The 15803-nt window shown below is 46.0% G+C and overlaps 1 long non-coding RNA gene across 1 annotated transcript; it reads right to left on the bottom strand.

Moving 5' to 3' along the window:
* Positions 1-7765: 7765 nt before the first annotated feature.
* On the bottom strand, positions 7766-14639 carry LOC309359167. The gene is made up of 3 exons (XR_014163756.1): positions 14235-14639; positions 8815-8875; positions 7766-7826 (listed from the first exon to the last, which is right to left on the bottom strand). It is a non-coding gene; the product is annotated as an uncharacterized lncRNA (long non-coding RNA).
* Between the last annotated feature and the right edge of the window lie 1164 nt (positions 14640-15803).

Here is a 15803-nt window from a genome sequence, read left to right as displayed (position 1 = left end):
GAAGACTCCTATGCCAGCATAAATTGCCATAAGGGTTTAGCCAAACCATGGGTAGGCAAACTAAGGCCCAGGGGTCAGATCCGGCCCAATCGCTTTCTAAATCCAGCCTGCGGACAGTCCGGGAATCAGCGTGTTTTCGCATGAGTAGAATGTGTGCTTTTATTTGAAATGCATCTCTGGGTTATTTGTGGGGCATAGGAATTCATTCATTCCCCCCCCCATATAGTCCGCCCCCCCCAAGGTCTGAGTGAAAAAGTTTGCTGACCCCTGATCCAAACGACTGAAGAAGAAAGCGAGCAATTCAACAGGTGCATTTTGAAGAAGGAAGCGAGCAACTCAGCAGGTGCAATTTGCTGCCTCTCCAGCCATATACAGATGTTCTAATTTTACCTGCTCCCTGAGGGAACTCTACAACCAATAAATATAAACAAGTAACTATAAGCTAAATGCAATAATAGATGTACCAACCATCCACACATTCAACTCCTTCTAATTATTTTATTAAATCTGGTTGGGAGATTCAGGACAGACAAAAAGGAAATAGCTAAATCACCTGCAGTTAAATTATGGCCACCAATATAGGTGATTTTAAAAGGAGGTTGGACAATTTCATGGGGAATAAGGCTGTCAGTTGTTACCAGTCATGACGGCGGCATCCTGCCGCCAGTGACATAGCATGGGGGGGGAGGGGAGGTCGCCTCAGGTACAAAATGTGAGAGGGGCACAACAAGGTGCAATGCCCACACAATGCCCTTGGGCTGGCTGAGCTGGGAGGTGGTGGAGCGGCCAAGCCAAGAAGGCGTGTGGTCACTGCCACCAGCAGCAGTAGCGCTGGCAGCCATGTGCCTTGTGGGCTTCGCACACACTCCCTGACATGAGCTTCCGACCCACCCTGGGCACTGGCAACCCATGCTACGCCACTGCCTGCCAATGAAAACAGAGGCACCATGCCTCTAAATGCCAAACACTAGGAACAACAGTGTGGCCACATTTGCACCATACGATTAAAGCATGAGGTGGTATCATAATGCCTTTGATGTATGGTGTGAGATAGGTCTAGGCTATTATTCTCACACTTGGTCTTAGCCAAAAGGCCAAGAAGCGATTCTTATATTGAATTGCTTGTAGGCTTTCCAGAGGCAAGAACTGGACCAGAAAGACCAACTGCGATGGTGTGGATGAGCCCAAGGGGAAAGGCCTGCAGGGCCCACAGAAGGGCCTTAGCTCTACATGGAGCTGCCCTTGAAGATTACTTGGGAACTTCAACTGGCCCCAGATGCAGTGGGTAGAGTATTGGCTGGGTTTCCCTTTAGAAATCATAGAACCCTTGTACTAAAACAGCCACACTGACTGCCAGTTTGTTTCCAGGCTCCATTCTTCAAGGTGCTCATGTGAGTGTCTGAAGCCCTAAACGACTCAGACCTCAAATATTTGAAAGGCCACCTCCTTCCCCGTAGCCCATCCTGTGTGTTAAGATTGGCAGAGGGGTACCTCCTGCTAATTTCACCTCCCGCAGAAGCAGAGGCACCAACTTTCCAAGTTGATTGAGGGGCTCTGATGTGACATCTTGACATTGCGTGACGTCACAAGGAGCCAGGGAGTGGAGCTGAACATTGTCAGGTGCGGGTGAAATTGCCTTGGCCCCTAGGAGTTAGTGTGTATGCTCAGAAGTATGGTAGTAGCTAGGGAGAGGGCCTTCTCTGTGGCAGCCCCTGAGTTGTGGAACTCCTTCCCCTCAGAAGTGCAGCTGGCACCTTCACTGTACAGCTTCCAACAAATTCTGAAGACACATTTCTTTACACTGGCCTTTGACACTTGAAAAGTGTATTTTTAGGGCCCACCCTATTCCTGTAAAGGTTTTAACTGCTTTTCATTCTGGGTTTAAAATTGTTGAAACCTGTCCTGGGAACTGCGAGAAATCAATTTAATAATTAATAAAGCAGCAGCCTTCCATGGAGAAAGCTCTTGGTTCAGTTCCTGGCATCGCCCTGTAAGGTTTAGAGAGACTGAAACCTTGGAGAACTACGGCCAGCTGTTGTCAGCAAGACTGAGTTATATTGTTAACAATCTAGAACGAGTGTGGTGTAGTTGGTGAGATTGTCAGCAGAGGCGGAGCTACATGCTCCGGCACTCGGAGTGGGTGTGCACCCAGGGGCGGGGCTAGAAGTCTGCAGGGGCGGGCCTAGCATCCCAGCAGTGTCACTCCTGCTCAGGATGGCACCAGGGGCGGACCACCCCTACCGCACCCCGCTTGCTCTGCCTCTAATTGTCAGACTGGGACCTGAGAGACCAGGGTTCAAATCCCTACAAATCCATGAAGCTCGCTGGGTGACCTGGGGCCAGTCGCTGCCCCTCAGCCTAACCTACCTTGCAGGGCTGTTGTAGGAAAGAATAGTGAGACCTTGAGCTCCTTGGAGGAAAAGGGGGGGGGGGAGAGATATAGAAGCAATACATAAATACAGTGGTACCTCGGGTTACATACGCTTCAGGTTACAGACGCTTCAGGTTACAGGCTCCACTAACCCAGAATAGTACCTTGCGTTAAGAACTTTGCTTCAGGATGAGAACAGAAATTGTTCTCTGGTGGCACGGCAGCAGCAGGAGGCCCCATTAGCTAAAGTGGTGCTTCAGGTTAAGAACAGTTTCAGATTAAGAACAGACCTCAAGAATGAATTAAGTTCTTAACTCGAGGTACCACTGTAAACAGTCCTCATTGGAAGAAGTGTGGCCTAGAAAGGAACCAAATAAACAAAGAATTACCAGAGAGCTCTCTTTCAACTGAACAACTCCAGGCACGCCTGGAAGAAGCGGACCATTTGGATCCCTTCCAGTCGGGATTCAGGCCTCATCATGGGACTGAAACTGCCTTGGTCGCACTGGTTGATGATCTCTGGCGGGCTAGGGACAAAGGTGAGAGCTGTTTCCTAGTTCTGCTGGATCTCTCAGCGGCGTTTGATACCATCGACCATAACATCCTTCTGAACCGTCTTGAGGGGCTGGGAGCTGGGGGCACTGTCATACAGTGGTTCCGCTCCTTCCTCCTGGGCCGTGTTCAGAAAGTGGTGGTGGGGGATGAGTGTTCAGACCCCTGGGCTCTCACTTGTGGGGTGCCTCAGGGTTCTGTCCTCTCCCCCATGCTTTTCAACATCTACATGCAGCCACTGGGAGAGATCATCAGGAGGTTTGGGCTGGGTGTTCATCAGTATGCAGATGATACCCAGCTCTACCTCTCTTTTAAATCAGAACCAGTGAGGGCAGTGAAGGTCCTGTGTGAGTGTCTGGAGGCGGTTGGAGGATGGATGGCGGCTAACAGATTGAGGTTGAATCCTGACAAGACAGAAGTACTGTTTCTGGGGGACAGGAGGCGGGCAGGTGTGGAGGATTCCCTGGTCCTGAATGGGGTAACTGTGCCCCTGAAGGACCAGGTGCGCAGCCTGGGAGTCATTTTGGACTCACAGCTGTCCATGGAGGCACAGGTTAAATCTGTGTCCAGGGCAGCTGTTTACCAGCTCCATCTGGTACGTAGGCTGAGACCCTATCTGCCTGCGGACTGTCTCGCCAGAGTGGTGCATGCTCTGGTTATCTCCCGCTTGGACTACTGCAATGCACTCTACGTGGGGCTACCTTTGAAGGTGACTCGGAAACTACAACTAATCCAGAATGCGGCAGCTAGACTGGTGACTGGGAGCGGCCGCCGAGACCATATAACACCGGTCTTGAAAGACCTACATTGGCTCCCAGTATGTTTCCGAGCACAATTCAAAGTGTTGGTGCTGACCTTTAAAGCCCTAAACGGCCTCGGTCCAGTATACCTGAAGGAGCGTCTCCACCCCCATCATTCTGCCCGGGCGCTGAGGTCCAGCGCCGAGGGCCTTCTGGCGGTTCCCTCATTGCGAGAAGCAAAGCTACAGGGAACCAGGCAGAGGGCCTTCTCGGTAGTGGCGCCCACCCTGTGGAACGCCCTTCCAGCAGATGTCAAAGCGATAAACAACTACCTGACATTCAGAAGACATCTTAAGGCAGCCCTGTTCAGGGAAGTTTTTAACGTGTGATTTTACTGTATTTTTGGTTTTTATGGAAGCCGCCCAGAGTGGCTGGGGAGGCCCAGCCAGATGGGCGGGGTATAAATAATAAATTATTATTATTATTATTATTATTATTATTATTATTATTATTATTATTATTATTTCAAGTAGGCTGTGACAGGGAAGAAATTAAGTCCAGTTCCACAGCTAACACAAACCTGCCCAATTCCTGCTTCCTGGAACAGCAGCGAATGGACTTACACCCATCCTTCCACCTTCCACTTTGGTATTTTTCTGAATTTTGCAATGCAGCTTTCACCACCAAGAAATGTGTTAAAAATAAAGTGTGTGTATTGTATTAACAATAACAATGCACAATGTACAAAAAAAATCACTATGTGAGGACAAATTGCTTGCAAAAATATGTATATTAGACAACACAGCATACAAAAATGGGGAAAATGCATACTAAAAGGCTGAGAAATATTTGAGAGGGGGTTTCCCCCCTTTCCTTTTCTCATACTGCAAACTGATGTGGAAATGGGCAAGCTGAGTTTAAGGTTGGAGAATGATAAACCCAAACAGACAGATCTGCCCATCCCTCGGTCAGAATGGGACAGCTTCAGTTGGCACCAGATTGGCGGTGCCCAGCCAGTGGAGATAACTGGGGGGCAAAGGGGTCTTTGTTCTCAAATTTACTGCATTAATCTTTTCCCACGGTGGGCAAGGAAAGGGGGGTTGTCATGGGCTGGCGTTGGGCTCTGTTTGTTTTTTTGTTTTGATGTAAAGGTCTTTCAGACGTCTGGGTTATTGCTATTGCACCATCTGCCATCGTGGAGCCAGCGCCTGGGGAGGTGGACGCAGCTGATGGAGGCAGGCACTATCCCTGCAAGTGCATGGGATCGGGTCAGCCACAGTTGGGAAGAGGCATCTTGATGACCCACATAAAACCCTATGAACCTGCTTTCTCTTTGAACGTGGAGGGCAGTGGTTCCTCTGGCCCAGAACAGGGCCTGAGGCCAAGAGGGGTCTCCCCTCCCCAGTCCCAGGACAGGCTCATGTGTCCATTGCAGTTTCTCATTTTTTCCAGTCCTAGGAATACAGAGAGTGGCCTTATATTGGGTCACATCTGTATTACCCAGTCTGGCTCTCCAAGGTTTCAAGCAGCGGCTGATCTGACCTGGAGATACCAAGACATCAGTTTGCGATTTTTGTTATGGTCCTCTGGCAAATGGTAGCTTACATTTCTCCTGATCTATGCATTTCTGTACACAGTTTTGCCAATCATACAAATTTTTGCAAGAAACCCCCGCTAACATTAAGTTGTTTTAAACTGTTATTAATATTGTGTTTTAATATTTATGTTGTGTTTTCATTGTTGTAGCCCACCTGTTACCCCTGAAGGGCAGATAATAAATTGTAATAATAATAATAATAATAATAATAATAATAATAATAATAATAATAAATGTTAGTAAGCTATTTTCACAAATATATGCATATCTATGCACATTTCCCCCTAATGCACATAGTTTTGCTCACATTTTCTTGGCTGGAGAACTGCATTTGCAAGATTCAGAAACATCACAGCTCTATTCAGACCTGTTTCCTAAAAAGCACCCGTCAGTTCCCAAAGGCCTGTTGGAATAAAACAGTCTTCACCTGCTGGTGGAAGAACAAGAAGGAGGGGGAAGCTTAGAAAAGACATGTGTTTGCAGGGGGAAATGTGTGAAAAATGGGTACGAATTAAGTGCAGCAGTTTGATAAATTCTTTTTTAATCCAGAAAAAGAGAGGATGAGATGAGGGAGCGCATGTGAACATGACACAAAGTGGAAACAGGCTGTTCCGTTCACCTGTAGCACACTCCAAGGACTTATCCACATGTAACTTTTGTTTGCGCTTTCCAGGCACAACCCACATTTTAAAGCTCTGTGCCTGAGCGCACACACACCCACACACACACACCCTGGAGCTTTCCCCGCAAAAACTCACTCTTTACCACTGAATTGGAGCAAACAGTACCGGTAATTCATGGAAAACTCGAATTGCCATTTCAACTTTAGAGACCAGGTTTTCGCAGAGAAAGCTCCAGGGTGTGAAAAAAAAAGTTCTCAGAGACAGAGCTTTAAAGCGCAAATCTGTGCTTGGAAAGTGTAGGGCAGAAGTTAAGTGTGAATAAGTTCAGAGTGAATCAAAAAACTTTTTTCTCTCCCTTCTTCACATCACCAGAAATTGGAGCTGTCCATTGAAAATTAGTGGTGATCTATTCAGGACAGGTGAAAAGATGTGCCTCCTTCACTGAACACATCATTGACTTGTGGGACGCAGTGTCACAAGATATCAAAGAACTGTAGAACTGTAGAGTCGAAAGGAACCCCGAGGTCATCTAGTCCAACCCACTAGAATGCACAAATCACAGCTAAAGAATCCCTGACAGATGGCCATCCAAACGCTGTTAAAAAACCTCAAACAAAGAAGAGTCTATCACATTCCAAGAGAGTCCACTCCACAGTCAAACAGCTCCTACCGACAGAAAGTTGTCCCTAATGCTTGGTTGGAACCTCCTTTCTTGTCATTTGAATCCATTGGTTCAGGTCCTGCCCCTGGAAAACAAGCTTGCTCCATCTCCCATGTGACAGCCCTTCAGGTATGTGAAGATGGCTATGGTGATGTCCCCGAGCTCAGATGAGGCAAAGGTTTATCAGGTGGTGCCAAAGTGCTTAGCTGTATCTAGAATGAACCATGGTTGACGTCACTTTAATAGCTATGATCAAAAATAGAGAAAGTTCCCATGGATCGGTCTTTCCCAACACGGTACCCTCCCGATGTTTGAGACAGCAACTCCCACTGGCCAGCAGGGCTATTTGGGATGATGACTCCCATCACACAACTATGGTGGTTGGGACTCTTGGGAGGTGTAACCCAAAAAATCTGGAAGGTAGCAGGTTGGAATAGGCAATCGTTTTGAATTCTGCCAATTTTCAAAAGCAGCTTGTAGGGGAAGAGGCCACTGTGTGAAAGACAGTCCGATTCTCAGCAATTTGATAAAGCAGTCCTGTTTTGGATCAGGTGGCCAAAGATCTCAGCCACAGCCAGAAATAATTACTCTTGTCTTAGGAGCATAGGAAGCTACATACACTGAGTCAGACCCCTGGGCCATCTAGCTCAGAATTCCCAAAACTGACTGACCAGTGACTTTCCAGTATGTTTCCGAGCACAATTCAAAGTGTTGGTGCTGACCTTTAAAGCCCTAAACGGCCTCGGTCCAGTATACCTGAAGGAGCGTCTCCACCCCCAACATTCTGCCCGGACGCTGAGGTCCAGCGCCGAGGGCCTTCTGGCGGTTCCCTCATTGTGAGAAGCAAAGCTACAGGGAACCAGGCAGAGGGCCTTCTCGGTAGTGGCGCCCGCCCTATGGAACGCCCTTCCAGCAGATGTCAAAGCGATAAACAACTACCTGACATTCAGAAGACATCTTAAGGCAGCCCTGTTCATGGTACTTTTTAATGTGTGATATTTTAGTGTACTTTTGTTTTTTATGGAAGCCGCCCAGAGTGGCTGGGGAGGCCCAGCCAGATGGGCAGGGTATAAATAATAAATTATTATTATTATTCAGGCAAAAATCTCTCCCAGCCCTACTGGGAGATGCTGGGAATCAAACCCAGGACATTCTGCATCCAAAGCAGAATTCCGCCACTTTGCTACAGTCCTTACTTTGAAGAAGATCACATATACATATACCTAAACTATGCAGAATTCCAAAAGTGCAGCTCTCTTGCTCATTTGCTCTTCTTAAAAGTCTGGCAAAAATTTAATGAAAGAAAAAGGCATTAGAACAGAATTTGCATTGCGATAATACCCATTAAAAAAAATTAATACACTATCTGCCATCCCACGTTTGCTGTTCAGTCTTGTTCGTTTTCTCAGGAAACTCACCAAAGGTTCCTGGGGTGTGTAGATATTTGGGGAGGGGGTCCAAAGGAGTGGGGCTCTCTCTCTCTCTCTTTAATTAATCAAGGTACTTGACTCGGGTGCATGCTTTTCCACATGAACAGGCATGAGAAATCAGGGGAAGGGGGTGTTGAAGCTTTTTTATTTTTTGTCTCATTCCATTACAGCTTCAAATGGTTAATTAAGACAATAGAGCAACTGAGACCGGCTCCATGAATGGACGTCTAGACTCTATAGTCCGGCCTGCACGTTCCCCATCAGAATGTTAAGGTGGCTTGTCGGCCTCCACCAACCCCCCCCCCAATAGCTCACCACCAACCACTCCGCCCCACCATCCACTTCCCTAAGCCCCCTGCCCGCTCCCCTTTGTTTTTGTCCTCAAACAATCATGCCTTTGAGAATCCTGGCCAGATTGGCAGTTCGTCTGGTGTGAGGCTGGGTGTCTACCTCAAAGCGAGCCTTCCCAGAGCCTAATATGATGAGGAGGACCATTAAAGACTGTAAAGGGGGGGGGGCTTTGCATTGTCTAGTCCTTTGCTGTTGTTGTTGTTGATGGCTGAGGTGGAAACAATCTTGGCGGGGCCTGATTAGCATGAATCCCCTGCTTAACTCCTGTGAAGGAACCATTGCCTCAGCAAAGGGGCCTTAGAAATGGAAAGCTGAGTTTTTGAAGTGAAATTTTTAGGAAATATGCCCCATATTTCTGACTGGTGAGTCAGTGGTGGTGCAGTGGTTAGAGTTGGACTAGGACCTGGGAGACCAGGGTTCAAATCCCCACTCAGTCATGAAGCTCACTGGGTGACGTTGGACCAGCCACAGTTTTTCAGCCTCACCTACCTCACAGGGTGGTTGTGAGGATTAAATGGACGAGAAGAGACATCTGAGCCACCTTGAGCTCCTTGGAGAAAAGAGAGAGGATAAAATGTAATAATAATGTGATAACAACAACAAAGGAGTAGGCGTTAGATGCATGTATCCACTAGTTAGCATGTTTATCATATAAGCACTTCCTTTGGAAGATGCTGAGGGACCGAATCTTAACCACAGTGTGTTTTCTTGATCTCAGAAGCCTGTTCCATAGTATCTCAGAGCAGGGCTTTTAGAGTGGCTGCCCTTCTTTTGTGGAATGGCAGCCCTGTGGAGATACGACAGGCATCCCCTATCTGCACTTCCCGCAATCACATTTTTGTTCTGTCAGGCTTTCCCAGCTGGTTAAATGGGTCTTTAACATGAGTGGTCTTGCTTTAAATGCTTTTGTTGTTTTTGTATTTTTAATTATCTTATAAGTAAATGGCCTTCAGTCGGTGGTTTAAAAGCTGATCAATACTGTACATCAATAATAATAACTTAGCATTTCTATTAAACCATCAGTGTAGATGATGCAGTACTGCAAACAGAACATACAATGGCTGGTGGCCATTGATAGCCATAACCTTTATAAATTTGTGCCATCCTCTTTTAAAGCTGTCCTAGTTGATGTTCATCACTGTCTCTTGATGGAAACTAATCCCGTGGTTTAACTATGATCTGTCCTGAATCTTCCAACATTGTGCTTCATGGTGTGTTCACAATTTCTACAATTCTATGATTCTATGAAGAGGGGGACTTTTCTCTATCCATTTTTTCAACTGCTCCTGGATCCAACCCTGCTTCCAGATGGTTAGGTGGCAGCAGTGGCAAAGAATGTATTCTCCCAGCTTGATCTGATGTGCCAGTCCAGGAGTGCCCCTTCTTGGAGAAGTCTCAGTCAATCACATCCAGGTTAGACTACTGTAATGCTCTTCATGTGGTGCTGCCCTTGAAGACAGGCCAGCTCTGGTCAGTTCAAATTAGGATGCCAGAGATCAGGCTTGAGCCAGCTGATCCGATCATATAATGCTGATCTCGTAACAGAGTCATTGGTTGCCAGTAGAGAAGTGCAATTTCCATGTCAGTTTCTAAATTTTTAAATATAAAAATTAATTTATCATGAGTGTGCACAGATGAGCACTGGTAACATAGAAGAGGGTGTAAGACACATATTAATCAAACACTCCATATACACAGATCTCTACAATATTTCAGAAAAGAAGAATGGGCCATGGAGGATTTGTAGAGTACCACAAACAGAATCAGAAATAGGATTCAGAACTCCAAAATCCAGGAGATCATAATTGTAGAAACTTCTAACTCTGCCTGTTGAGATGCTCACTGTTTTCTTTGTTTGGGGAGTTTTTCAGATTTTATTTATTGTCATATTGATACTGCTTTAATGCTTCTTGTACAGTTTTCAATGTAACACATTTCTTTTGTACCTTCCTCTCTTGCCTCCCTCCTTCCTTCCCCACCCCCCCACTGCCTTTCTCATTGTAAACATCTTGGGGCAGGTACCTGTCCTCACTGGGCATGAATATGCCATGCATGTTGATGGCACTTCAGAGCAGGGGCCAGGAAAGTTTTCCAGCCAAAGGCCACACTCCTTCATGGACAACCTCTCAAGGGCCACATTCCAGTGGAGGATGGACTGGAGGGAGACATGGGCAGGGCAAAGGATGTGACACTTATCTATAGCCAACAATGTTTACCACACTAGAACCAGAAAGTTTGACACATAAACACACGCACACACACCAGCTTTGCATTCTCCATCCAGGAAAGCAGGAGGCATGATCAAAATTCATGGACACATCCCAGCCGGACAGAAGGACTCATAGGAGTTGTAGAGCATGGTTGATGGGGGATATGGCTGGGCAGAAGGGGTATCACCCAATAAGGGGGTGTACTCTAGAGCTAGGGCCATATAGAGAGGCCTAGGAGCCGCATTTGGCCTCTGTTATATGCGATGGTGACCATAGTGACGGTGATCCATTGTGTGATGGTCTCCAGATGCATCACATTGTAGATTAGATGGATAAGGGATACAGAAAGGGGTCGTTTTGTTGGTGCCTTTGGCTGGAGTGGGATCTGCCAACCTTGGCAGCTGTTGGAGCAGCTTAACCCTTCATCAGGCTAAGGCAAGATCCACCAAATGGGTGGTTAAGTAGGGTGAAAAGTCAAGATCCATACAGTTGTTGAGCTTTTTTCTTTTTTTCCAAAGCTGTTGAGCAAGATCTCAAAAAAAGAGAGATGTTTGTGAGCTATTTTTTAGGAAATTCTCCATACATATGGGTTGCCATACATCCAGATTTTCCCACACATTTAAGCGATTTCCTGGGCACTGTTTCCAAGGGCCAAATCCCAGCAATGTCTGGGAAATTCCGGACGTACGGCAATCCTAAGTTAAGCGGCTCCTATTCTATGATCATGGCAGAGTGGGCTATCAATGGCTACTAGCCATAATGACTATACTCTGCCTTCATGGTCAGAGGCAAGAATGCCTCTGGAAGCCGCAGGAGGGGAGAATGCTCTTGTGCTTGAATTCTGCTTCTGGATTTCACATAATGGGCATCTAGTTGGCCACTGTGAGAACAGGAAGCTGGACTCAATGTGCCCCTTTGGCCTGATCCAGCAGGTTCTCCTTACGTTCTTTGCCTTTGCCACACGGTCGGCAGGTAAAGCATTCCAGAAATCTCCTGGACACTCATTGACGTGGTTCTCCATCCTTTATTGCTCACTGATTTGGATTTCATGAGGAAGCACACCTGCCAATCAGTTGTTGCATTCTAGGATCCTACTTGCCTATTGTTCTAGGATCCAAGCTTAGTACAGTGGTACCTTGGGTTAAGTACTTAATTCGTTCTGGAGGTCCATTCTTAACCTGAAACTGTTCTTAACCTAAAGCACCACTTTAGCTAATGGGGCCTCCTGCTGCTGCCGCGCCGCCGTTCACAATTTCTGTTCTCATCCTGAAGCAAAGTTCTTAACCTGAGGTACTATTTCTGGGTTAGCGGAGTGTGTAACCTGAAGCGTATGTAACCCAAGGTACCACTGTACATAACGCCGTACCAGGACACTGTTGCAAAAGAGGCACCTCCAATTTATCCCCATTCAGCTTCAAGTTTGTTCGCCTTGCTCTTTCCCAAAACTGCCCCCAGATCCTGTATTCCCTCTGGGGTTTAGAGATATACTTGACATCTCCGGAGGCGGCCACCACAAATTACTAGAAATGTGGCTTTGGCCTAAAATTTAGCTCCACTACCATTTACCACTGGTTCTATTCCTCTGTGAGATTTTGGCTATCAAAGCTGTCATGCTGCCATGACCTCCCCCCGCAACTCCAGTTGACTTCCTTCTGCAATGATGTGCCCATCTCACTTTTTGCAAGTTCTTTAGAGCTCTCATGAGCCTCGCCATGGGAGCGAAAGAGCCAAAGGAATGCCGCTCCACACGTTGGAACTTGGGCCTAAATTATTCCAACTGCATACTTGCAAATGAGCTCGCCTATAGATGGTAGAGACAAAAGGTCATTAACTTCCCATGCACAGGCCCCGGCCTAGCTGCTAATTTGTCACCATGCTAATCTGACCCCCACTCCTCCTCCAAATTTCCACCCCGCCTCCTGGCATTTTTCTATTTCAATAATAGGGAGGATACACCCCCCCCCAACCTTAGTACTTTTTAAAGAGGTATTTAATAGATCAAAATGTGGCGAAGAAATAAAGATTCTGCAGTATGTTTAAAGTCAGGAAGAATTATATGAGAGGAAAGAAGTGAAATAATGTGATATCTAGAAAGAATCTAGGCTGCTTTGTTTGCATGCGTCCCCCACCCAAATTAGTTTGCTAGGCTTTTTATATATAACAACAAATATATAACATCACACACACATTACAGCATCACAGACAATTGTTCCCAGGGAAGAATACACTTCAAGTCATCTTGTTCAGGATAGCAAAGATGCTTTGGAGGGTTTATCTTTTAAGACCAGATTTGTTTGTATGTTGAATAAAGGCCTACCTTATTGCATATAAATTTTTCGGTCTTTTCGTTTCCTTTATTGCTTTTAAGTTATGAGTTATTTTCTCATATGTAGCGAATCACCAGGCATTTTAAGTCCAGGGATAGTCCTTCTACGGCCTCCCAGGTTTGAGCTCTGGATAGCCGAGTGATCACTAAAAGAATAGTCAGTAAGTCCTTATTCTTTATAACAGCATTTAGGTCTTTGAAGAGAGACAATAAACAGAACAGGGGCGAGTGATCCATGGGCTTTCGAATGATCAACTACCTTATAGCATTTGGGATTTTTATTTTAGAGAGAAGGAGAGCTCTGTTCATAAAAGTCAAATAAACAGATTTTTTAAAAAAAGAAAAAGGAAAGGAACATAAGATAGAAGCTTATAAAAATATGCATGGCATGGAGGAAGTGGATAGATAAAGGTTTTTCTCCCTCTCCCATAACACCAGAACTTGTGGGCAATCCAATGAAGCTGAATGCTCGAAGATTCAGGACAGAGAAAAGAAATTACTTCTTCATGCTGCACATAGTTAAACTATGGAACTCCCTCCCACAAGAGACAGTGATGACCACCAAACTGGATGGCTTTAAAAGAGGACTGGAGAAATGAATGGCTATCAACGGCTATTAGGCATGACAGCTTGCTCTGCCCCCTGAGTCGGAGAAGACAGTGCTTCTGAATCCCAGTTGCTGGAAGACACAGGAGGGGAGAGATGCTCTTGTGCTCAGATCCAGTTTGCAGGTTTCCCACAGGCATCTGGTTGGCCACTGTGAGAACAGGATGCTGGTCTTGATGGGCCATTGGCCTGATCCAGCAGGCTCTTCTTAAATTCTTATGTCCGGTTAAAGTAAAGGTAAAGGGACCCCTGACCATTAGGTCCGGTCGTGGCAGACTCTGGGGTTGCGGCGCTCATCTCGCTTTATTGGCCGAGGGAGCCGGCGTACAGCTTCCGGGTCATGTGGCCAGCATGACTAAGCCGCTTCTGGCGAACCAGAGCGGCACACGGAAACACCGTTTACCTTCCCGTCGGAGTGGTACCTATTTATCTACTTGCACTTTGATGTGCTTTCGAACTGCTTGGTTGGCAGGAGCAGGGACCGAGCAACAGGCGCTCACCCCGTCGCGGGGATTCGAACCGCCGACCTTCTGATTGGCAAGTCCTAGGCTCAGTTGTTTAACCCATAGCGCCACCCGCATCCCACTATGTCTAGTTATATACCACCAATTACCAGTCACTGGGGACCATCCGTGAGAGAAGGTGATTGCCCTCAGGTCCTTCCTGTGGGCTTCTCAGGGGAATATGGCGGACCTTGTGGGGGAAAGGATACTGGATGAGACAGGCCCTTGGTCTGATCCAGCAGTAGGATCTTCTAGTGTTCTTACCTCACAAAGGAACCAGCCATTTCTGAGCAGATCACAAGAAATTTAGCATCCCCTCCTGATGCGATACCTTTTCCTTGATTATCCCTTTAATTATAGGGAAATTAAAAGCGGTTCCTCTCTTCTAATTGCTTTCCGTTACCGAGACACACACCCCTCTTGCCAGCCCAGCCCAGCTCCCTTTCATATGTCCTTTTTTGATATCTCTCCTGCCTTCTGTCACCTTCTGTCATGTTTGTTGCTATGGCAACCCCAGTCAGTGTGGCTCAGATAAAGGGTTGGTATCAGAGTCGGTCTCTGTGCCAAGTCTGTGGAGGCTGGGCAGAAATCGGTGTTCCCCACCCCCCAGGCCTGGTTAAAGGGTCTGTGTGGGCATGGAGGCCGAAAGCAAATGAAATGGGGCTTTCTGGCATCCTGAGAGTGGAGCGAAGGCAGAGCATTTAGCATTTCCAGTAAATCTTATTTTCAGCATCTTGTAAATCTTACCTATTGCATTTTGCGCTGTTTTATCCTGTAAGCTTTAGCGTCTGCTTCAGACCAAAAATGGTTTCGGTCAAATAAATGGCTTGTTTCACCTCAGAAAAAGGATCATTTCTCAAAATAATTCTGGCAACTTCAATTGGTTGGCAGAAAGATGGTATGAATGTATCTTCTCCTTAATTCATTTCCCCCCAAGCTTCTGAATGATCGATTTTGCTCAATTATTACATCCAAGTTACTTAATGAGACAAGATTTTGCATCGCTTTGCATACTTGTTTCAAATCATTCTTCAGAGAGTGAAATTGGAGGTGTTTCAAAAAGCTGAGTTCAGAGAGCTGCAAAAACTTTATAGTTGTGTGTGTGTGTGAAGCAGAACCTGATATTCAATTCTAAATTATACCAATGTCTAAAGTGTTTGGATCCGAGCTGAATTCACAATTCAACAAATATTTCACAAAGTTGTTCAAATCAGTTTAATTATTTATTTAAATCTTTTTTTTAATCCCACCTTTCCTCAAATGTGGGAACTTGCACAGAAATATTAAGACAACAAAATCAATATATTAGATCAATCATATTGAGTTGTATCCAGCTGAATTATACTCTGGGTAGGCTCACTGAAATGAATGAACCTGAGTTGGTTGCGTCCTTTTTTTCCAACAGGTTTACTCTGAATAACATTGGAAAGAACCCATTGTTTGCCTTCTCAAGTATGTTCAGTACATTAAATAATATGAATTAATGTCAAACCAGGAGGGAAATCATTGGGACAGTTGGCAGATCTCTGCCTGTCAGGACTGAAGTGAGGCACAGAGTTAGGCCTGGGGCCTGTTGGGTTTCCAAACCCTGTCAGCCATCTTGCCTGATCTTCTCTTTAGGGCTGGCTTGTCTTAATTTGGCTTGACATATGTGAATTCTGAAATACAGACATGCGTGACTGAGGGGGTGGGGGTGAAAATATTCGCTTGCTTTCAAGCTTATAAATAAATAAATAAATAAAATCTGAAACCTAACTTCAGAGAGGATGGAAGAGGAAGAATGAACAATGAGCCTGGAAGGGGTGGGGAAAAGCTTTTGACACAGAAGAGGCA

The sequence above is a fragment of the Podarcis melisellensis genome (assembly GCF_964234715.1).
Source record: "Podarcis melisellensis genome assembly, chromosome: 16".
Lineage (NCBI taxonomy): Eukaryota > Metazoa > Chordata > Lepidosauria > Squamata > Lacertidae > Podarcis > Podarcis melisellensis.
Note: the sequence above shows the minus strand (reverse complement) of the source record. Positions and strands in the feature narration are given on the sequence as shown.